The 20,721-nt window shown below is 41.4% G+C and overlaps 1 protein-coding gene across 11 annotated transcripts in view; it reads right to left on the minus strand.

Annotated features, from left to right (window-relative positions):
- Window positions 1-20,721, minus strand: part of disp1 (dispatched homolog 1 (Drosophila)) — a 457,303-nt gene that overhangs the window by 252,238 nt on the left and 184,344 nt on the right. Inside the window, exon 1 of one of the 11 annotated variants that reach the window (XM_078542767.1) lies at window positions 9,292-9,492. The exons of 9 other annotated variants lie outside the window; for them this stretch is intronic. The gene's annotated coding sequence lies outside the window, so the exon portion shown is untranslated. Of the gene's footprint in view, window positions 1-9,291; window positions 9,493-20,721 lie in introns of those variants that run through there. One more of the 11 variants, XM_078542764.1, reaches the window with a different exon arrangement.

Below are 20,721 nucleotides of genomic sequence, written 5' to 3' on the forward strand. Positions count from 1 at the left end.
GAGCCAAGTTTCTCTCTAGGATTTGGTTTGCGTAGCAACTAACATTGGCTGTGGTCATAATAAGTACTATTGCTGGAATGTCAGGGCCCATAGCCTTTGCAGAATCATGAACCCCCAGGTCCTTATGTCCCTGCACACGCTTCAGAAAAGTGTTATTATTTCTATACTACCTTTTCCCATCCCAAAGTGCATCACTTCCCACTTTTCTGCATAAAATTCCATCTGCAATTTGTCTGCCTGGTCTGATAGCCTATCTACGTCCTGTTGCAGTCGATTGGTATTATCCTCACTGTTTGGCACAACTCCAAGTTTGATATCATCAGTTAATTTTGAAGTTTTACTCTGTTTTGCAATATGCAAGTCATTCATATATCAATAAAGTCAGTGTTCCCAGCAAAGACCCTTGGGGAACATGATTGACTGTCTACCATCCTCCAATCTGGAAAAAAGTTGCAAGTAATTGAAACGGAGGCTGTGGGAGTTGGGAAGCTACAGAAAGAGCAACTCTGGTTCGAAATTTCTAGTGTGAAAAGAATCAATTCTAATGCAATGGATATGCTATAGATCACCAGGTCAACACAAGGAGAACTAGCACTATGAACAGCAAAGTACAATGTCTCAGAGCAGGAATGTTATGTTAATAGGAGATGTCTATCAACTCAATATCAATTGGAAAACTCAAGTAGTTTAGAGTCAGAGTTGGTGAATGTGATGCTTGATTATTTCAGGACTCAAATGCGCAAGAGAAGCCACAAAAGGCAGTGCTCACCTTGACCTGGGATTTGTAATTGACCCAGACAACGTACTGAATGTACACAATGTGCCACAGTTCCCCTGGGGATCAGGGTCCACAGGATGAGCAAGTTTATCATGAAATGGGTTCAAATTAAGCCCGGGAACAAGGTTTAGAATCAGAAAATGGCCACGTTCCAGGCAAGATTTAAAATAAACGGATTGGAGGAAGACAATAAAAAACAAGATCAGCAGGTCAGACTTCAGGCCTGACACTAAACAGATCAATAAAAAATGGAGTAAGAGGAAGAATTACCTCAACAAATCCTGCAGGGAGAAAGGAGGAAATGAACACAAGATCACACAAAATAAATCACAAAAGATGACCAGAGGGGCAAAGAAAGGCCTAGAAAGTGGAAACAAAGCATAACCACAGCAACAACTTGCATTTATTAAGTGCCTTTAGCATTGTAAAATGTTCCAAGGTGTTTCACAGGACTGTTATTGGATAAATATATTGACACTGAGTCACAGAGATATTAGAGCAGATGACCAAAAGCTTGGTCAAAGAGGTGAATTTGAAGGAGCGGTGCACATTTATTTAATACTTCAATACCAGGAGGATTATCAGAGAAAAACTGACATTAAAAGATGCAAACGGACTTGGGCACAAGATAGTAAAAATTCCAAATGATTACTTCTTCCAAGCATTCACAAGGGAAAACAACATGCCCTCTTCAGAAAAAAATAAGAGTATAAAGGCAACATTTAGGACTTTGGTATAAATGCGATGGAAGTTTGTCTAAAACTGAAGTTACGTAAAGTAAATGCCTAGTGTTAGATCGTATTTATTCCAGAGTGTTGGGAGAAATGGACAAGGAGATTTGTGAGGCACTGACAGTTATTAGCGAATGAGTCAATGAACATTAGGGAGATTGGAAACAAGCTAATAAGGTTCCTTTTTCAAAAGGAGTGACAAAATAAACACAAGTAACAACAACCCAACATGTCTTCAAATCTGTGTAAAATAATGGAATTTAGTAGGAGTGAACCTGAAGATTATTTACACAACCACCCAGTACATAAGCATTTACTATGGTTTTAGATGGGGAAGATCCTACCTAACCAACCGACTTGATTTTTGTAAGGCAAGTCAACAACCCTCAAGTACTCTGTGGAGAACCCAACCAAGTTGCATATTTTAGGCTTTAGAAATGTAGTTGACAAAGTTCCTTGAAAAGATTGAAAATTAAATTGAAACCTAGGGATTCTGCGCAAAACTTGGGTATGGATAAGAAATGGTTGATGGATGGAAAACTGGGAGTACTATTTGGGGGTAAAAGAGGAAAATTCGAGTGGGGCACTCCAGAGCTTGCTACTAATATGGCTGCTTTTCTGATTTACATCAATGATGGATTAAGAACTCCATATAAGTTGGTGAAATTTGCAGCGGTTACCCAACTGGGAGGGCCAGTGGAATAGGAGGCAGCCCAACAATTACATAATGAGCTGAATGCAAGTGAAATTAAATTTAATGCAGACAAGTGCAAAGAAAGCATTGGAAAAAAGGAGGAAAAATAGTTGATGCGCATACTTCATGAACGGCATTGAAATTGCTAGCAGTGATGTTGTAAGAGACCTTGGAATCTTAGATGATGCTCAACATGTTCAATCACTCTAGTGTAACAATCAACAAACCTAGGTTAACTGCGGATGCTGGAAAGCTGAAACAAAAACAGAAAATGCTGGAAAAACTCAGCAGGTCTAACAGCATCTGTGGAGAGAGAGAAAGACAGAGTTAACGTTTCGAGTCCGTATGACTTCTTCAGAGCTAAAGAGAAATAAAAACGTGATGAAATTTATACTGTTTAAGGGGGGTGGAGCAGGTGAAGCTGGATAGAAGGCCATCAATAAACCTAACAATGTTGAACTATTTAATTGAAACTGTAGAATACAAGTCAGAGAAAGCAATGTCAAAACTATAGAGCGCTCTGGTCAGATCTCACCAAATACCGCGTTCATCTCCAGTCAGGGCAAAAACAAAAGACCTTCAAACACTGGAAGCAACGAGGGAAATTTTAGTGTCAGGCAGATGAATTATGACAAAAGACTGTAGATGGATAGGTTTTTCAGCATGCAAAAGGAGCATTTTACAGGTTATCTTAGAAATTTCTCCTCAAGTTCTCCGCCCGAAGGCAAGTACTTATTCACTGAACCACGGCCAAGTGCCATGATTTTTTTTACTACAGGTAGGGTGAGAAGGTAGGCCCTGAGTTCACCTTGGCCAGAACGGGGACCAAACCCTGTGCTGTTGGTGTTAATCTGATCCACACGCTAACTGTCTAGCCAACTGAGCTAACCGTCCCTTCCCTTAGAAGCTTATGAGATAGTAAATGGTACGAAAAAAATTAATCTGGAATATTATTTTAATCTAAACTGTGGTAATAGTTGTTTGGTGGTACAGAACTTGAATATCGCTGAAAAAAAGAGACATCTCTAAGCTTTTCATCTTGCAATCAGGGGACTTCGCAAGAATACCAATATAAAGGGGAAAAAAAGCAAAATTAAACTGTAAGATAAAAGCAAAATGGATGCTGGAAATTTGAAATAAAACAAAATGCTGGAAAAACTCAGCAGGTCTGAAAATTCTGTTTCTCACTCCACAGATGCTAACATTTCAAGTCTGTATGACCCTGCTTCAAAGCTAAAGAGAGGTAGAAATGTGATGAAACTTATATTGTTTAGGGGGTGGGGGGGGGGGGCATGGGTGGAGCAGGAGAAGCTGGATAGAAGACCAGGAGAGATTGACAAAGATGTCATGGATGAAAAGACAAAGGGAGTGTTAATGGTAGTGGTAAGGGCTAAAGGAGGTGCTGATAGTGGCATAAAGGCAAGAAAGCAGAATGTGTTAATAGCAGAACAAGTGTAACCGCTCTATGAAAGAACAACATGGAACAATTAACAGATGGCCCTTTTAGGGGTGGGGCAGGTGGTGGGGGCAGTGGTTGGGGAAAAAGGATGGAAAAGGGATAAAAAGGGGATTTAAAAAATGAATAAATGAATAAAAATGGATAAAAAAAAAAATAGTTATAAAAAAGGGGGGATTTAAAAGGGGTGAAGGTAGAGGAGACAGTTCATGGTCTGAAGTTGTTGAACTCAATGTTAAGTCCGGAAGGAAACAATTTAAACTGTATGTGAAGAGTGCTGATTGGTTGGCAAATGGACTCTGATTGATAGATGCGCTGCCATAGAGAATGCATGAGTGATGGTGACTGATGGTTAACTGCTAAGCATTGTTTGAAATTTAAACATCTTGGCCCTGATTGGTCAAGTCATTGCCCCCAGGTGAGTCAGCAAATGGCTGTCACTTACTTTGTTTAGCTGAAACAGGCGCAATGTACATGTACACAATCAGAGTCCACTTGCCAACCAATCAGTCCTCTCTTTACACACAGTATAAATTGCTGTTTTCCCCTTATATTGGTATTCTTGCAAAGTGTGCTGGTGAGTGCAAGATGAAAAGCTTAGACATGTCTCTTTTTTCAGCAATAAACTGGCAGTAGGATAGGGAACACAGGCTCAAACTAGTAACAGCAAACACTAACAGAAATATTAGTGGGCTCCATTTTGCAGAGAGTGACCAATATTTGGATTAGGCTTCCCCAAGCAGAATGCTAGGATGTAAGCTATGCCAATGGTGGAAACATAAGGTAGTTATTATAGACGAATTTCCTCATTCTTCTTATGTATTTTATGAACATTTCTGGTTTGCTGATAATTCATTTGAAAACTAGGCAAGAAGAGTATTTCAAAGACACAACTGCTACTATGAAAAAACTGGTAATGTAATGAATGTGTGTGCTGTTGTCAGGTAGTGAAAGGAATCAAGTTCAGCTGTTATGCACATACATAGTTCAACATCCTATGGCCCTCCATTGCCAAGACTTAAACACAAAGAAGGGCCAAGAGAGAAAGATAGCAAAGAGAGAGAGTCAGTGACTCTGAAACCATACCCCATCACGAGTCACTGTCTTAAAGGGAAGGCAGGAGAAATGGAGATACAACTGAGAAAAAAAACAAGTTTCGTAAATGAATTCTCTCGAAAATGCACTTTTTACATCCCAGAGGAGGAATTCTAACTGCTACTGCTGCATTCGAGTGCAATTACAGGACAGTTGGCTCGCTGAGCATTAAATTCATTTTACAATATATGCTCTGGACACAAAATTAAACACCCCAAGCTCCAAAAATAAATATCCCTCAAATTTTGAACAAAAAATTTTAGATTTACATGGTCCAGAACCAAGGGGTTATAATTCTCAGGATAACCTGAACAAGCTGCTGTTCTTTTCTCCAGAAAATAAAACAACTGAGGGGGGAGCTGATGGTGATTTTAAAGTTATAAAGGGGTTTGATCGGACAGATAGAGGAAAGATGTTTCCACTTGTGGGGGACACCAAAATAAGGGGTAATGAACATAAGATAGTCACATAATAAATTCAATAGTGAATTCAGGAGAAATTCTTTACCCAGAGAGTGGTAGGAATATGGAATATGCTACCATATGAAGTGAGTGTGGCATTTAAGGGCAAGTTAGATAAATGTGAGAGAAAAAAGAATAAAAGGTTATGCTGATAGGGTTAGATGGAGTAAGGTGGGAGGAGGCTTGTTTGGAGCATAGACGTTGGCAGACAATTGTGGGGCTGAATGACCTATGTACTGTATATTCAATGCATTCTACATAATTACAATCATTTCATATTGAATTCAAGGATAGAGTGTTTAGGGTCCAGTTACAGAAATGCTGGGCTAAATTTCAGAGAGTGGAAGTGTTTAGTCAGGATGCTATTATGAGTTGGGGCAGGCTTGATTGAATTGGCTGGTGCCCATTCATTTTTATAGGTTTGTATGTTTGAATGGTTAATTCAGAAGTAATAGCTTTAAATTCTGCAGTTGTTCTGGAGTGGAGTAGTTGCTATAAATATAATTATAGAACTTAATGCAAACAATCCACCTTTGAGGCAGGCAGTTGGTGGAACTCCCAATAGAACTTTAAATCCAGAATTGGTCATCACTCACATAAGTATGTTGAAACTTTGCAGCACCTGTAACACGTAAATAGAAACAAAGATGTTTACAGCACAGAAAATGCGCATTCAGGTCCACTGGAGACGAGAAGCTTCAGTTAACTGGAGCGGCTAGAAAAGCCGGTGATGTTCTCCTTACAGCAGAGGGAATGTAAAGAGATTTTCTTGAAGCCATAGTCATACTGGCACAGAAGACAACTGTTTGACCCATACAGTCCGTGCCAGAATTGCCACATATTCAAAATTATGAAGGGTTTTTAAAAGAGTAAAGATGCATAAATAGTTTCAGCAGAAATTGAACTGGACTAGACATATAAATACTGTGGCTACAAGAGCAGGTCAGAGGCTGGAAATTCTGTGGAAAGTAATTCACCTCCTGACTCCCCAAAGCCTGTCTACTATATGCAAGGCATAAGTCAGGAGTGTGATGGAATACTCTCCACTTGCCTGGATGAGTGCAGCTCCCACAACACTCAAGGAGCTTGACACCGTCCTGGACAAAGCAGCGCACTTGATTGGCACCACATCCACAAACATTCACTCCCTTCACCACGGATGAACAGCAGCAGCAGTGTGTACCATCTACAACATGCACTGCAGGAGCTCACCAAGGCTCCTTAGACAGCACCTTCCAAACCCATGACCGTTACCATCTAGAAGGACAAGGGCAGCAGATACATGGGAACGCCGCCGCCCCCCCCCCCCCCCACCCCCCCAAAGACAATCACCATCCTGACTTGGAAATATATCGCCGTTCCTTCACTGTCGCTGGGTCAAAATCCTGGAACTCCTTCCCTAGCACCACATGGACTGCAGCGGTTCAAGGAGGCAACTCACTACCATTTTCTCAAGGGCAATTAGGGATGGGCAATAAATGGTGACCCAGCCAGCAACATCCACATCCCGCAAATGAAGGAAAAAAACTATTTCCAGTGGCAGATGGATCAGTAATCAGGGGGCATGGATTTAGAATAATTAGTAAAAGAACCAAAGGCGAGGTGAGGGGACTTTTTCTTCTTTTTTTTTTAAATGCAGCAAATTTTTGTGGCCTGGAATGCACTACCCGAAATAGCGGTGGAAGCAAATTAAATAACAACTTTCAAAAGGGGGTTGGATAAATAATTGTGGGGAAAGATTTACAGGGCTAACAGAGAGGTAACATTGGGAAATGGTGCAGGATGGGGAAAGGCCTGCCACCCAACCAGATGCAGATTGGGGGCAGCCACAGGGGCTGCTAAGTGCTGAGGGATGCTGTTTAAAAGGCCCACCTTGGTTCCCCGGGATTTTGTCCCAGTTGTTTGCTCACCTTTTAGGCCCTCCAAATATTGGCAAGACTTGCTATGGGCAGTCTGCATATTCCCCAATGGAAGGCCAATACCATCCTCTTCACTCAGGAACCATCAGATACATTATCCCTGCAATGCAATACTGACATCAATACCCTACCATAACCTTTTTTTTTTAATTTTAGAACCTTACAGCACAGGAGGTGGCTATTCAGTAGATCATGCCTGTGCCAGCTTTTGAAAGAGCTATCTGATTAGGCCAATTCCTCTTCTTTTTCATCATAGCTCTGTAAATGTTTCACCCTTTAAGTATTTATCCAATCTGTACTGCAACACATCCAGTGCCTGCCTTCAATGGCCCTCGCTCCTATTTTTTTTATTCATTCATGGGGTGTGGACCTTGCTGGGTAGGGCAGCATTTAATGCCCATCCCTAATTGCCCTTGAGAAGGTGATGGTGAGCTGCTTCTTGAACCACTGCAGTCCTGTGGTGTAGGCACACTCAGTGCTGTTAGGGAGTTCTAGAATTTGGACCCAACAACAGTGAAGGAACGGCGATATGATTCCAAGGCAGGATGATATGTGGCTTGGAGGGGAACTTGCACATGGTGGTGTTCCCATGCATCTGCTGCCCTTGTCCTTCTAGGTGGTAGAGGTCACGTTTTTGGAAGGTGCTATTGCAGGAGGCTTGGCGAGTTGCTGCAGTGCATCTATTAGATGATACACACTGCTGCCACTGTGCATCGGTGGTGGAGGGGTGAACGTTGAAAGTGGTGGATGGGGTGCCAATCAAGTGGGCTGCTTTGTCCTGGATGGTGTCGAGCTTCTTGCGTGTTGTTGGAGCTGCACTCATCCAGGCAAGTGGAGAGTATTCCATCACACTCCTGTCTTGTGCCTCGTAGATGGTGGACAAGCTTTGGGGAGTCAGCAGGCGAATTACTTGCCGCAGAATTCCCAGCCTCTGCCCTGCATTTGTAGCCACGGTATTTACATGGCTAGTCTAGTTCAATTTCTGCTTAGTAGTCAATATCACTCTGATGCACCACTAGCCAGTGCTTAAAGAAATGGGACAGTGGGAAATACATATATTGGAGAACAGTGTGTTGGGTCCCTTATCGCAATCAGTTCTGTGCTGCTAATGCACATTCTGATCCCAAATCACAAACCAGCTGAGCAGTACTTCCACTGGTTAATGGCTAAACACATCACCAGAATCTGATCTCGGCCAGAGTACTGCCTCAGTGCTCACGCACAAAGAAAGGACAAAAATCAACCAGGATTTTCACTCTGGCTCATATCCAGTGACTCAGAGTGCACATGCACTAGCAGGATGAAGGGGTCAAGTCTTACTGTGATGCCCTCTGCAGTTGAATGACTTGCTGATGCTCATTGTTAAAGTTCCACCCTTGAGGACTGTAAATCCATACTCTAAGAACAATCAGGACAGGAGAACACTTTTGAAATGATAGCTGTCTTAAATGGAGATAAATGGGATTGGGCTTTATATACTTATTAATAGGTTAACACATTGAATTTGAAGCTGAAAAGAGTCAAGAATGAGGGCCATTTCTTCTGTTTCAAAGTATAAGGCATAAAATTTTATAGTGAATACTCACTGCAGGAATATATATCTGCCTTTAGCAACTACTGTGTATGGTGCAACACATGTTGGCACGCTGCTGGCCACAAATCAGAGCAAAGCAATAAGACGGCTAAAATATGGCTGCAGATCAGCAGCACTGGGAAGGAAGCCTGGGCTTGAACAGGAAGCGCTAAAGACCCTTTCCAACATTTTCTCAAATAGAAAGCCAATAATTTTGGTCAGAATGACAAAAAATAGGGAATCTGAAAACTCAGCTTGAGCTTCTTTCTTTCTTATTTTAAATTTTTTTTCTGAAAATGGATTCAGTGAAACTTTTAAAGCAAATACATATTTATTGCTTTTACACAAATTGTGTAGTGCCCTTCCATGAAGATTCTAAGAGCATGTCAAATATAGAGGTAAGAAACTTAAAAGAAAATAACTCATGAATTTACACAACATAATCACATTATGCTCTGAAATAGTTCTATTTAGCTCTAAGTTACAGATCTTAAATTCAATTCCGCCTTCATATATAAAACATAGCAAATCTCAACAGTGTAAAAAGCACGATTCATAATCATAAGCTGTGTAGTTCCACTTACTGTAGTGTCTTGGGGATGTACGACAAGGAATTAAACACTGGTGCTGAGTTCCCTAGGGCATTTCTTCACCCAGTTTAAATGCCCACAGACCCTTTTTTTTTTTACAGCTCTGAACTCTGCACACACCCATGCTCTTACAAACAGAATTGGTCTGCACTTTAATGAACACAGTCCACAGCTTGGAAGCTGACAAACCAGAGCTGCAGCACATTGCCTGAGACCCACCACCCCGTAGAGTAGCTCCCAGCTTACAAGCTTGAATCACAAGGACGATAACTGGCTCCCTGCCACTGGTCCCATCCCATTTACTTCTATTTACATCCCTTTACTGGGAACTGACAAACCTCTGGCGAGATGAAGGAAATGTTCCTGGTGCTTTCAATAAATTAGAAGAATTAAATTTACTTTGCTCTCCTCCAAAGTACATGTGTGAAAGCAAGCAATGCTTTAATAAAAAAAACGAAGCAAGCATTCATTGTCACTTCAAAAAGAGATAAATTTGCTTTGAGAAATAGCCTCGAGTTTCAAGCCTGAATATAAAGCTGTGTGATCAGGAAGCTGAGCTCTTTCACCAACTCGCATCTTCAGTGCGATCTCCCTGGAAATCAAGCAATCATCAGTCTTTTGAAAACCTCAACAGCATTATCTAGTAAATCAGCGCACAAGCTTTTTCTGTGGCTGCCTCTTTATTTTAGAGCTGCGGCTCAATGCCACAAAGGAAACATGTCTTCAAAACAAAAATAAAACAAACCCTGACACAAAAATATCTGGACATTCACAGCTATTCTCAAAGTCCTTAAAAAACCTTAACCAGTAATGGAAAGTCTGTGACTCCTAAATGTTTCTATTGTCACTTCAATAGAAGATACAGGGTGAAAGAAAGAGGAGATGAGTGAGTGGTGAGTGAGTGAGGTGAGTGAGCAAGTCAGGTGAGTGAAAGAGAGAATGTGGGGGGAGGGGGGCAACACTTAGCACGTGATCCCAACAAACTTTCATTTCCTTCTGTGAATCCCATTGTCAGATGGTCCTGTTAAATATTTACCCTTCCCAGATTACTAAAATGGGATGAAATGAGACTCTTTGTTGTTCGGGCCATTTGCACAATTCTGTGGTACCAAGATAAAATTCTCATGCCTTCACTGGATGAAGGACTGTTGCAGCTAGTATCTACAGCAGGACAAAATGGGTTCTCAACCTTCTTTGATACTCTTCTGGGAAACGACACCATTCTTCCAGCAGTAAAGCTAAATTCTTTTGCTCAACCATTCAGCTGCTCTGCTGGAAGACTGTAGCTTAATTTTATTATTTTTCATCAGGGATGGTCAGGATAGGGAGAAAACTAGGACAGAGTTAGGTTTATTTTTACAGATAGATTTCTTGGTACAAAAATCGCTGAAATTACACTAGGGTGCATCATTCAGCTGACTTGATAGAGACAGTCTGGATCAAATTGCAGTTACCCAAATAGACCATTTTATGTAACACCTGTTTGCTCTTCCTCATATAGATATAATAGTTCTTTAAGCTCTTCACACAGAGCTCTAATACCTTGTTTACACAGCGGCTGCCGGGTACCTCCTTTGGCTTTGCTGTGAATTGCAATGCAATGTGCAAACACGTACCACAGCATCAGACCTTCTTGATTGTGGGAACTGAACTCAGTCAAACTGAGCTGCACACACAAAGAGGAATACATTCATACTTAGAGCCCACCCACCTCCCCACTCCTCCAAAACAACTAACATACTGTTCAGATAGATAGTCCGGCAGCATTAACCTTTACCTTCCAAACATACACACTCTTTAGAGTTATGCTAAAGGAAAGAAACAACTACTTTATCTTAAAAAATATAATGGCCGAGCTTACTGGGTGACTCCGTATGTAAATGCACCACCACCTGGTAGTGTAGTATTCAGCCCTGTAGACCAGGAAGATCCTACCTTCCATCATTGATTTGTGCTGAACCAGCTAGTCTAAGCTGGTGCAGTGGTAGAGAGGAAATAGCTGGAACATAGGAACAGAGAACGCAACTTACCTCCACATATCCCTTAATACATTTGGCTAACAAAAATCTATCAATTTCAGCTTTAAAATTAATAATTGATCTCACATCAATTGTTGTTAATGGAAGAGGTCCAAACTTCTACCACCCTTTGTGTGTAGAATTGTTTCCTAATTTCACTCCTCAAAGGTCTGGCTCTAATTTGTAAAAATGACTGTGCCCTCTAGTCCTAGGCTCCCCCCATTCGCAGAAATAGTTTATCTTAATGAACCCTATCAGGTTCACTCGATATCTTGAAAACGTCACTCAAATCACTTCTTAAACTTCTAACTTCCAAGGAATACAACCTTAGTTTGTGAAATCCCTCCTCTTAATTTAACCCTTGGAGTCCAGGTAGTGTTCTGGTAAATCTATGCTGCATTCCTTCCAAGACCAATACACCATAAATTGCAGCATATAAATCGATCTGGCATATAAAACAACACCATTTATCCAGCCCCAAAAACCATGTTTTTGCATATACTCGGCAGATAAGTTGACCCCCTTTCCAACCACAGCATGCAATCTCATTTGCAGTCAGCCTCAATGTTTCCCCCCACAAATGTGCGTTTTACTTACTGGTACCTTGTAACTGGGCATAAGGGATCAAGCAGGCAATATGCACTGTGTTGCAAAGGTGTACGGGAGTTTAAGACAAGCCACTCTTTGCATTGGAAGCAGATGACATTTCAAAACGGCAACCATTCACACCTGCATTTTACTTACGTATAAGTCAACCCCATTTTTGGAGGGATTTTTCCAGGCTTCAAGGGTTGACTTATACGCCGACATTTACAGTACCCTTACTAAGGCGTGGTGCCCACAACAGTTCATAGGTGTGGTCTATCCAGGGCTTAGTATAATTGTGATCTGAGTGTCCTGTAGGACTGGAGTGGGGGAAGGTTGGGTATGGAGTATTGATGGCTCAATCAATTAGAGCTCCATTTACTGATCATTGTTCAATGATTCCTGTGGGAACGTGTACGTGCGGGGACATCTGCTAATTCAAGGATTGTGATGCACCATGATTGATCAGGAGGTAGTGACGATTTACTTTTAGACTCACCTGCGTTGCACTCTCCACCATTGGAATCATTCTCCGGAATATCTGTGGAATATACTCAGGTCAAGCTACCTCTTTCTATGTAACCTGCTTCCACCAGTGTTGAGCATTTTCTCTGAAACTCTCCCTTTATACTACCTTTAATTTATGCCACCTAATAGCTGACTCACCAACCAACGGAACTAGTTTCTCCCAAGTTGTTTTCGTCAAAACACTCAATTTTGAACGCCTCACTCAGATCTCCTCTTAGCTCAAATAAAAGGAGCTGCAATTTCCTGTTTTCGAGTGAGAAAGCTGTACTTTTCCATGTCTGGAAAAGTGCTGCTGAACATGTGGAATCTGACAGTATCTGGGTTACTGTTAAGATTGGCTTGGAGTAGTTAGGGTGAGTGGCTGTGGAAGCTGAATCCTTCGTAAGTTTCAAAAAGAACATGGATTAACATTTGAAAAAGGAAAAACTGAAAAGGTTATAAGGGTTGGTCAGAGAACAGGATTGTGGATAGCTCAGGATGGCCTGATTGAACTCCCGTGCTGTAAAGTTTTATACTTCTAGGAGTGTTTTTAAAGGTCTTACGCTGATAAAAAAAGACAAAGAAACAAAACAGACAGAGAATGGAAACTGAAGAAAACTTAAAACCACGTTGATTGCTGAGGTTAAATTCTCCAATATGAACAAAGTTCCACTAGCAGATTTGTATTTTGTTTAGCATTTCCTGTTGAATTAGTTGAAGCTTGGGAAGCATAATAAATCTCCCTGCCACAGTGAGTCCCTGATTTCATTGCAACTGTTGCCAAAGTCTATGCCATCAACAAGCTTCATCAGGATTGTGATGGAATACTCACCACTTGCCTGGAAGGCAACAGCTGCAACACTCAGGAAGCACAACACCATCTGTTTAACAGAACGCTCTGTTTGATCGGCACCCCTGCCATTCGAGTTGATGTCCACCCACTGACATCTTGTGGCTTCTCTGTGTTCTATCTATAGATGCACTGAATCAACTCACTAAAGTTATTTTAACAGTACCTCTCTCCTGCAACCTCCATCTGCAGGAAAGACAAAAGCAGCAATATTGTTGGCAACACCATCACCTCTAAGTCACACATCAGCCTGATGTCAATACTATAGAATCCCCTACGTAACACCATCATGGGAAAACCATCACAAGCACTTAGCAATTCAAATAGAATTCCCACCATCACCTTCCCAAGGCATCAAGGAATGGGAATAAACGTAGCCTTGCCAACATGTACACAAGCAGCAACAACTTCACAGAAAGCAAGTTAATACATCATCACCATTTTATTTCAATGAGTATCTGAAAACAGGAATTCAATATTTCTGTCAATCTCATCTACTTTTAATTCCAAATCAATGCATTAATTTATTTTATATTACTAATCCCATAAGCCTCAATTTAAATCTTAAAAATATAATTTCAAGTAAAATTAAAAGATCTGGTTCAAAAAGTGCAAAGTGGGATGATCATGGAGTGGTAAAGTGATGTCAGGCTGAGGTTTCAAAAAACCTTCACACTGCAGAAAGAAGCGGTGAGTGAAAAGTTTAATCAACTTTGAAGTCCTGGGAAGGAAGGGGTTAAGACTAGGATATTATGACAACACAGTGAGAATGTAGGGAGGAGAAAGAACGTGTAGAGGCTGGCTTATTGGCAGTTTAACAGGACAATTACCCAGTACTATGTTTATGTTCCCTCGAGTGTAGAAGATGGTGAGGTGATCTAATTAAGATTTTTTTAATTACAAAGGGATTCAATAAGGTAGATGCAGGGAAATTATTTCCTCTGATGGGAGAAAACCAAAAAAGAGGGTATAGCCTTAAAATATATGCTACATTGTGAAATCAATGTGCACTTTTTCCACACAAAGAGTTGTGGAAATCTGGAACTCTTTCCCCTGTGGATACTCAGTCAATTTAAATTAAGAATGAAATTCATGATATTTTTGTTGGGAAAGGATATTTAGGGATATGAAGCAAAGGTGCATAAATAGAACTGAGATATAAATCATCCAAATAAATGCATATTATAGAGGCTGTAGTAACCATGATCTAATGGAATGGCAGAACAGGCTCCAGAATTTTAATGTCCCATTTTGAAAGGGGATGGAAGCAAATTCAATTATAATTTTCAAGAGGGAATTGGATAAATTCCTGACAAGGAAGAATTTGCAGGGTTGTGGGGGAAAGAGCAGGGGGTGTTGAAATTAATTAGATAGCTCTTTCAAAGATCCGGCACATGTATGAATGAGCTCAATGATGTCTTTCTGTATTGTATGATTCTATGCTATTCCTGTTCCTATTACACAGCTCCTCTGGGTAGAGCTGCTTGGTTATGTAGTAGCTGCATGGAGAGTACATTACAAGCTGGTGGCTGAGAGAAAATAAACCCAGTCCCACTAGCAACATAAAGACAATATGAGTGAAACAAGTGGCATTTTTTCCTGTAAACTATATCCTCAAAACTTATTCTGTTCATGACTGCTATTTGTTTTAACAGTTTCGCATTATGTTTCAAACATGCATGTTATTCTAGCTGTACAATAGTGTTAGTGTAAGATCTGATAACATGACTCCTAAATGGCAGCTTAAGATTGTATAAGTATAGCAGAGAAGAGAATCTTGTTTTCAAATCTCTCCATGGCCTTGCCCCTCTCTATCTCTGTACCCTCCTTCAACCCTACGACCCTTTGAGTTGTGGTTGAGACTGATCAAGGATGAATTGAGTATGCAGTTTAATGTGTGAAATCACTGCTGATGAAATTATTATATTTGCATAATTTGACATATTTACCAATGAATCATAGTTGCATTGGCTGCTCATGGGACTGACTACAAATCAGCAGTCTGGAGCCCACATGTATTGTTAAAAACCTCTGCACAACCAAAGCTGTTGATACTTAATGATCACAATCAAAAGTACAAGCCACATGCTCCTTGCATTATATTACAATACCAAAAGAAACCTTCCACTGTCAGAGTTTCAAGATACCAAAGTATTAGCACAGTGCCAAATCTAGGTAACTCCAGCAGTTAGGCCTAAGTTTTGCGCACATCAGGCACGCTTGATCGGTGGGCCCGGAAACAGCCGCGATTTCCAGGTCCGGCTGTGATCGGACCCTGAATGCGATTTCACACTGGCAGCCAGCATGTAATGCGTGCTGAGAGAGGTTCAGTGCTGCTAGAGGGGGTTGGGAAGAGGGTGGCCAGCAGGAGAAGTGAGGGTGCAGGCGGGCGCTTCCAACAAAATCCCTGACACTTGACAACTGCCTCGTGGAGCTGCAGCATTGGTCCAATGAAATTTCACCAAAAAATCCACAAACTCTCTGTGTAATATAAATTCAAGCAACTGACAGCAGAACTCATAACACCTCAGCCCTAAAACATATTTTATTTTATTTCTTCCCGGACATTCTATCCTGCCCTGGATCGAGTATGAAGTGAAAACGTGAAGGCCGCCTGGCCGATTGGCCCGTCCGCCAACCGTAAAAGCGCAAGGGCCATGTAAAATCTCTGACAATTACTTCCTTAACGGGCTTAATTGCCTGTTTAATTGTTGGCGGGCACACTTCCGATTTTTATTGAATTCAAATTTCACCATCTGCCTTGGTGGGATTGGAAGCATTACCCTGGGTTTCTGGAATACTAGTCCAGTGACAATACACTATGCCACCGCCTCTTCAGGTAACAATGTAGGTTTTATGGTTAACAGTGCAAATGACTAACTTAGTACAAAAAGATTAAGTAAGAGTGAGCAGGAAGCATCATGGATTAACTAGTATAAAGGGTACGGTATGTATCCAAAACATCACTTTGCAGAATAAGCAGCGCGGGCAAGAAAATACAGCTGGTGTAGTAACTCACCATGTTCCTTAGAACTTTAGATGAGAATCTTATGGCATGATTTCAGGCGTTTAAAAGTTTAAAATGGTTAACTGGAGTCACTACCAAGTAACTACTGATCATAGGAACCATGGAAAAAAGTGACTTAGGCAGACAACCTAGTGCAATACTGAGGAAGTATTGAACTGTCAAAAGTGACCGGCTTTTGAATGAGGTGTTAAACTAAACCCTGTCATGATCTCACTGAATGGCGGAGCAGACTCGATGGACCGAATAGCCTACTTCTGCTCCTACGTCTTATGGCCTTATGATCCATCTGCCCTCTCAGGGGGTTATAAAAATCCAATGGTACTAACTCGAAGTGGGCAATATTTATCCGTCAGTCAACTTCATCAAAACAAATTATCTGATCATTTTCTAATTGCTGTTTATGAGACTTTGCTGTGAGAGCGCGCGCGGAGAGCGCGAGAGAGAGCGAGAACTCTTTTCCGTGCTGGTCCACAACACATATTCTGCACATTTACAGTATGAGAAGGAAAAATGCATTTATAACAAGGACCTTGCTGTGCGCAAATTGGCTGCCAGGATTCCCTACATTACAACATTATACTTCAAAAAGTACATCCCTGGCTGTTTGCAGTGACCTCACATTGCAAAAGGTGCTGTATAAATACAAATTCATTCTTTCTTTTTACTGTTTACATTAGAACTGGACAAAGAGAGCTTTGACCATTTTTTAAACAAATACAACTGCACGTGGTACACTAGTTACATCATGTCCTGTGACCAAAAACAGGCAAAGTATCAAAGAATGGTCAGGTGACATTGATGGGTCACCACAAGGCATGACAATGACAATATTTCAGGGAGACCACAGTGCAATACTGAGGTCTTGTGTGTTTCAATTCTAACTAAAATAAACTGCTGCATTGCTAATCATAGGAACTTGCAGCACAGGAGGAGGCTATTTCATGCCTGTGTTGGCTCTTTGAAAGAGTAGTCATGTTTAGTTCCACACCCTCACGTTTTCTGTCCATAAACCTGTAAGGTTCCTCAGCTTTGTGTACCTGTGCCTATTCTCTTATATGAAAACAAAATCAATGGAATCAGCTTCCTCCAATTTTTTTTTCCAGGTAGAGTGTGCAGATCCCAGTGAACCTGCTGGAACTGAAGACATGGAAGTCAAGCTCAAGGCTTTCAATGGTCCACCCAGCAGGCTGGTTCCACAGAACTAGAGAGGGTGCGTATGAGTCGTGCTTTTAGTATAAGACTTGAGCACAAAAATCAAGGCTAACCACGGTAGCTGGCGGAATTTAAATTCAATTAATGAATCTGGAATTGAAAACCGGCCGCCAGTCTTTGGGACATACGCGGCCTTTTATACTGGCACTGAAATACATATACCACGTTACTCATTTGTGTGATAGGCAGAACATCTTTGTGGCTTGACAGCATCATCCTGTTAGTGGCAAATACCACTCATGTGGTACTGCTAAGTTGCAGCGTGAAACAGCTAGCTTCACCTGTTGCTAAATTCAAGAGATACCTTGCCCATCCAGGGCAATCTAAGGTAGACAAGACACTTTTCAGGGCTGAAAGTGACAGCCTTAGGTCTGTTCATGAGTTTGCATGATATACAGCGCAAAATAATCTAATCAGCGTGGCTATTATCCTGCAGGATGTCTTTGAGGCTCCCTATTTCAGCATCAAGCTTGCACAGTGAGCAAATAGCTTGGGCCCTATTTACAAGGTTGCCAATAAGACCAATCTTACAGCGTATGGAACTATAAGAATCCCAACTGGCCAATCACTGGTCAAAGCTGTTCGCGTTGGGCAGGGTACAGACTGTACCCAACCATCCTGTGCTTGCAAAACTCAAAACACAGTGTCCAACATTAGACGTGATTCCGCGATTGGACAACATTTGCTAAATAATCCTCAATGTGCCAAGAATTATGCTGACAACCAATTTAAGGTTGTCAGTTGGGTTCGCAATGTGGCACATTTGGCTTTTTAAAAATTCATTCGTTTTACAGGATGTGGGCATCCCTGACTAAACCAGCATTTATCGTCCATCCTAATTGCCCTCATGAAGGCGATGGTAAGCCGCCTTCCTGAACTGCTGTAGTCCCTGTGGTCATGGGTAGGAAGGTGCCTAAGGAGCCTTGGTGGGTTTCTGCAGTGCATTTTGTAGATGATACACACTGCTGCCACTGTGCATCGGTGGTGGAGGAGTGAATGTTTGTGGAAGTGGTGCCAATCAAGCGGGCTGCTTTGTCCTGGATGGTGTCAAGCTTCTTGGGTGTTTTTGGAGCTGCACTCATCCAGGCAAGTGGAGGGTATCCCATCACACTCCTGACTTGTGCCTTGTAGATGGTGGACAGGCTTTGGGGAGTCAGGTGAGTTACTCGATGCAGTGTCCTAGCTTCTGACCTGCTCTTGTGGTCACAATATTTATGTAGCTGGTCCAGTTCAGTTTCTGGTTAATGATAACCCCCAGGATGTTGATAGTCGTGGATTCAACGATGGTAATGCCATTGAATGTTAAGGGGCAATGGTTAGATTCTCTCTTGTTGGAGATGGTCATTGCCTGCACTTGTGTGGCATGAATGTTACTTGTCAATTTGTCAGCCCAAGCCTGGATATCGTCCAGGTCTTGCTGCATTTGGACATGGACTGCTTCAGTATCTGAGGAGTCGTGAATGGTGCTGAACATTGTGCAATCATCAGTCAACATCCCCACTTCTGACCTTATGGTGGAAGGCAGGTTATTGATGAAGCAGCTGAAGATAGTTGGGCCTAGAACATTACCCTGAGGAACTCCTGCAGTGATGTCCTGGAACTGCTGTGATGACCTCCAACAACCACAACTATCTTCCTTTCTGCTCAGTATGACTCCAACCAGCAGAAAGTTTTCCCCCTGATTCCTGCTGACTCCAGTTTTGCTTGTGCTCCTTGATGCCACACTCGGTCAAATGCTGCCTTGATGTCAAGGGCAGTCCCTCTTAGGATCCTGTTCTTTCTGTCTGCAAAGAACATGTACATACATGGTGCCTTTTACCAGCTAAATAAAATAAGTGACAGCCAGTGACTCATTCCTCAGGGCAATGCCCTGACAAATCAGGATCAAGCTGCCTAGCTCAAATTTCAAACAATGCTTGGTAGTTAGCTGTCAGTCACCAACACTGGTGCATTCTCCATGGCAACACCACTTTCCAACCAATCAGCACTCTCTTCACATGCAGTATAAATTGTTTTCCACTTACGGTGGTATTCTTGCAAATGTCCTGATGAGTGCAAAGCTTAAACATGTCTCTTTTTTCAGCAATACACAAGATGGAAGACAGAATATCTGCTAAACCATTAGTTCTTACTACAATTGTGACACTAGGCACTTGATTAATAAAATTCGGCAACAGCAACTGGATAAAACAAGATTAGAAATTTAGTGGAAAAGCACTTAAAGCAGAGCCAATTATTCCCCTCCACAAAGAGTTAGGGCATCAGGAGAATGTCATGTCTCCAAAAGCTATGGTGTAAAATTCAGGAGCTAGTTAGAAGGCGATTGAGGAGCATACACTGTACATCAGCTCAAGACCATGATTGTGAGTCCTTCGTATGAGACCTTAACAAGGTCTGCAGTCTGCCTGTTTATTTGGCCAATGCATATCCCTTGGCACTATTTCAAAGCCCAGCAAGGAATTCTCGGTCACCTGGCCAACATTCCTCCCTCTTGTAAAAATGAAAAACAAAAATAGATTAACTGGTCTTTCATCTCATTGTTGCTTGCGGGAATAACTGCAGGTTTTATCTATGCAGTCAGTTCTGCATTTCAAGTACTTTGAGATGTTTCTGAGGAATTACGAGATGATGCATAAAAGCCTTTCTTCTACTTTCTGTGCCGTCTTCTCCACACTATTTCTTCTCCCAATCAACGTCTTAAGCTGACGTACAGGGTATGCTTCTCAGTCGCCTAACTATCCCTTGAATTTTACACCATAGTCTTTGCTTCTGTTGGTTGATGACTAGGTAAAACAAGATTAGAAATTCAGGGGAAAGCACTTAAGCAGAGCCAATTATTCCCTTCACAAAGAGTGAGGAGCAAGGCAGCAAATCAGGAAGAAGGATTCAGAAGCATCAAGAAGCATCAGTTAAATTAGCAACATGATCATGTTCAAAACACGAGAGGAGGAAAATAGATTTAATGTGAGCAAATGCTGTATTAACTTTCCAATCTGCTGTAAAGTACTTCAATCTTTTCTGCTGTATTAAATTATATTATATGATTACATCCCTACAATAGTACACTTATATTCTGATTTAATAATGTGCTCTGGCTACACTAGAAAAAGCTGACAAGTTGCTATAGTACATTAAGCAATTGTCCTGTATATCAAACCACAGAATTAATACGTATAGAGAGGCAGGATAATGGATGCCTGGGAGGAAAGATACAAGAACATAAT

This window comes from Cetorhinus maximus, chromosome 5, assembly GCF_964194155.1.
Source record: "Cetorhinus maximus chromosome 5, sCetMax3.hap1.1, whole genome shotgun sequence".
NCBI lineage: Eukaryota > Metazoa > Chordata > Chondrichthyes > Lamniformes > Cetorhinidae > Cetorhinus > Cetorhinus maximus.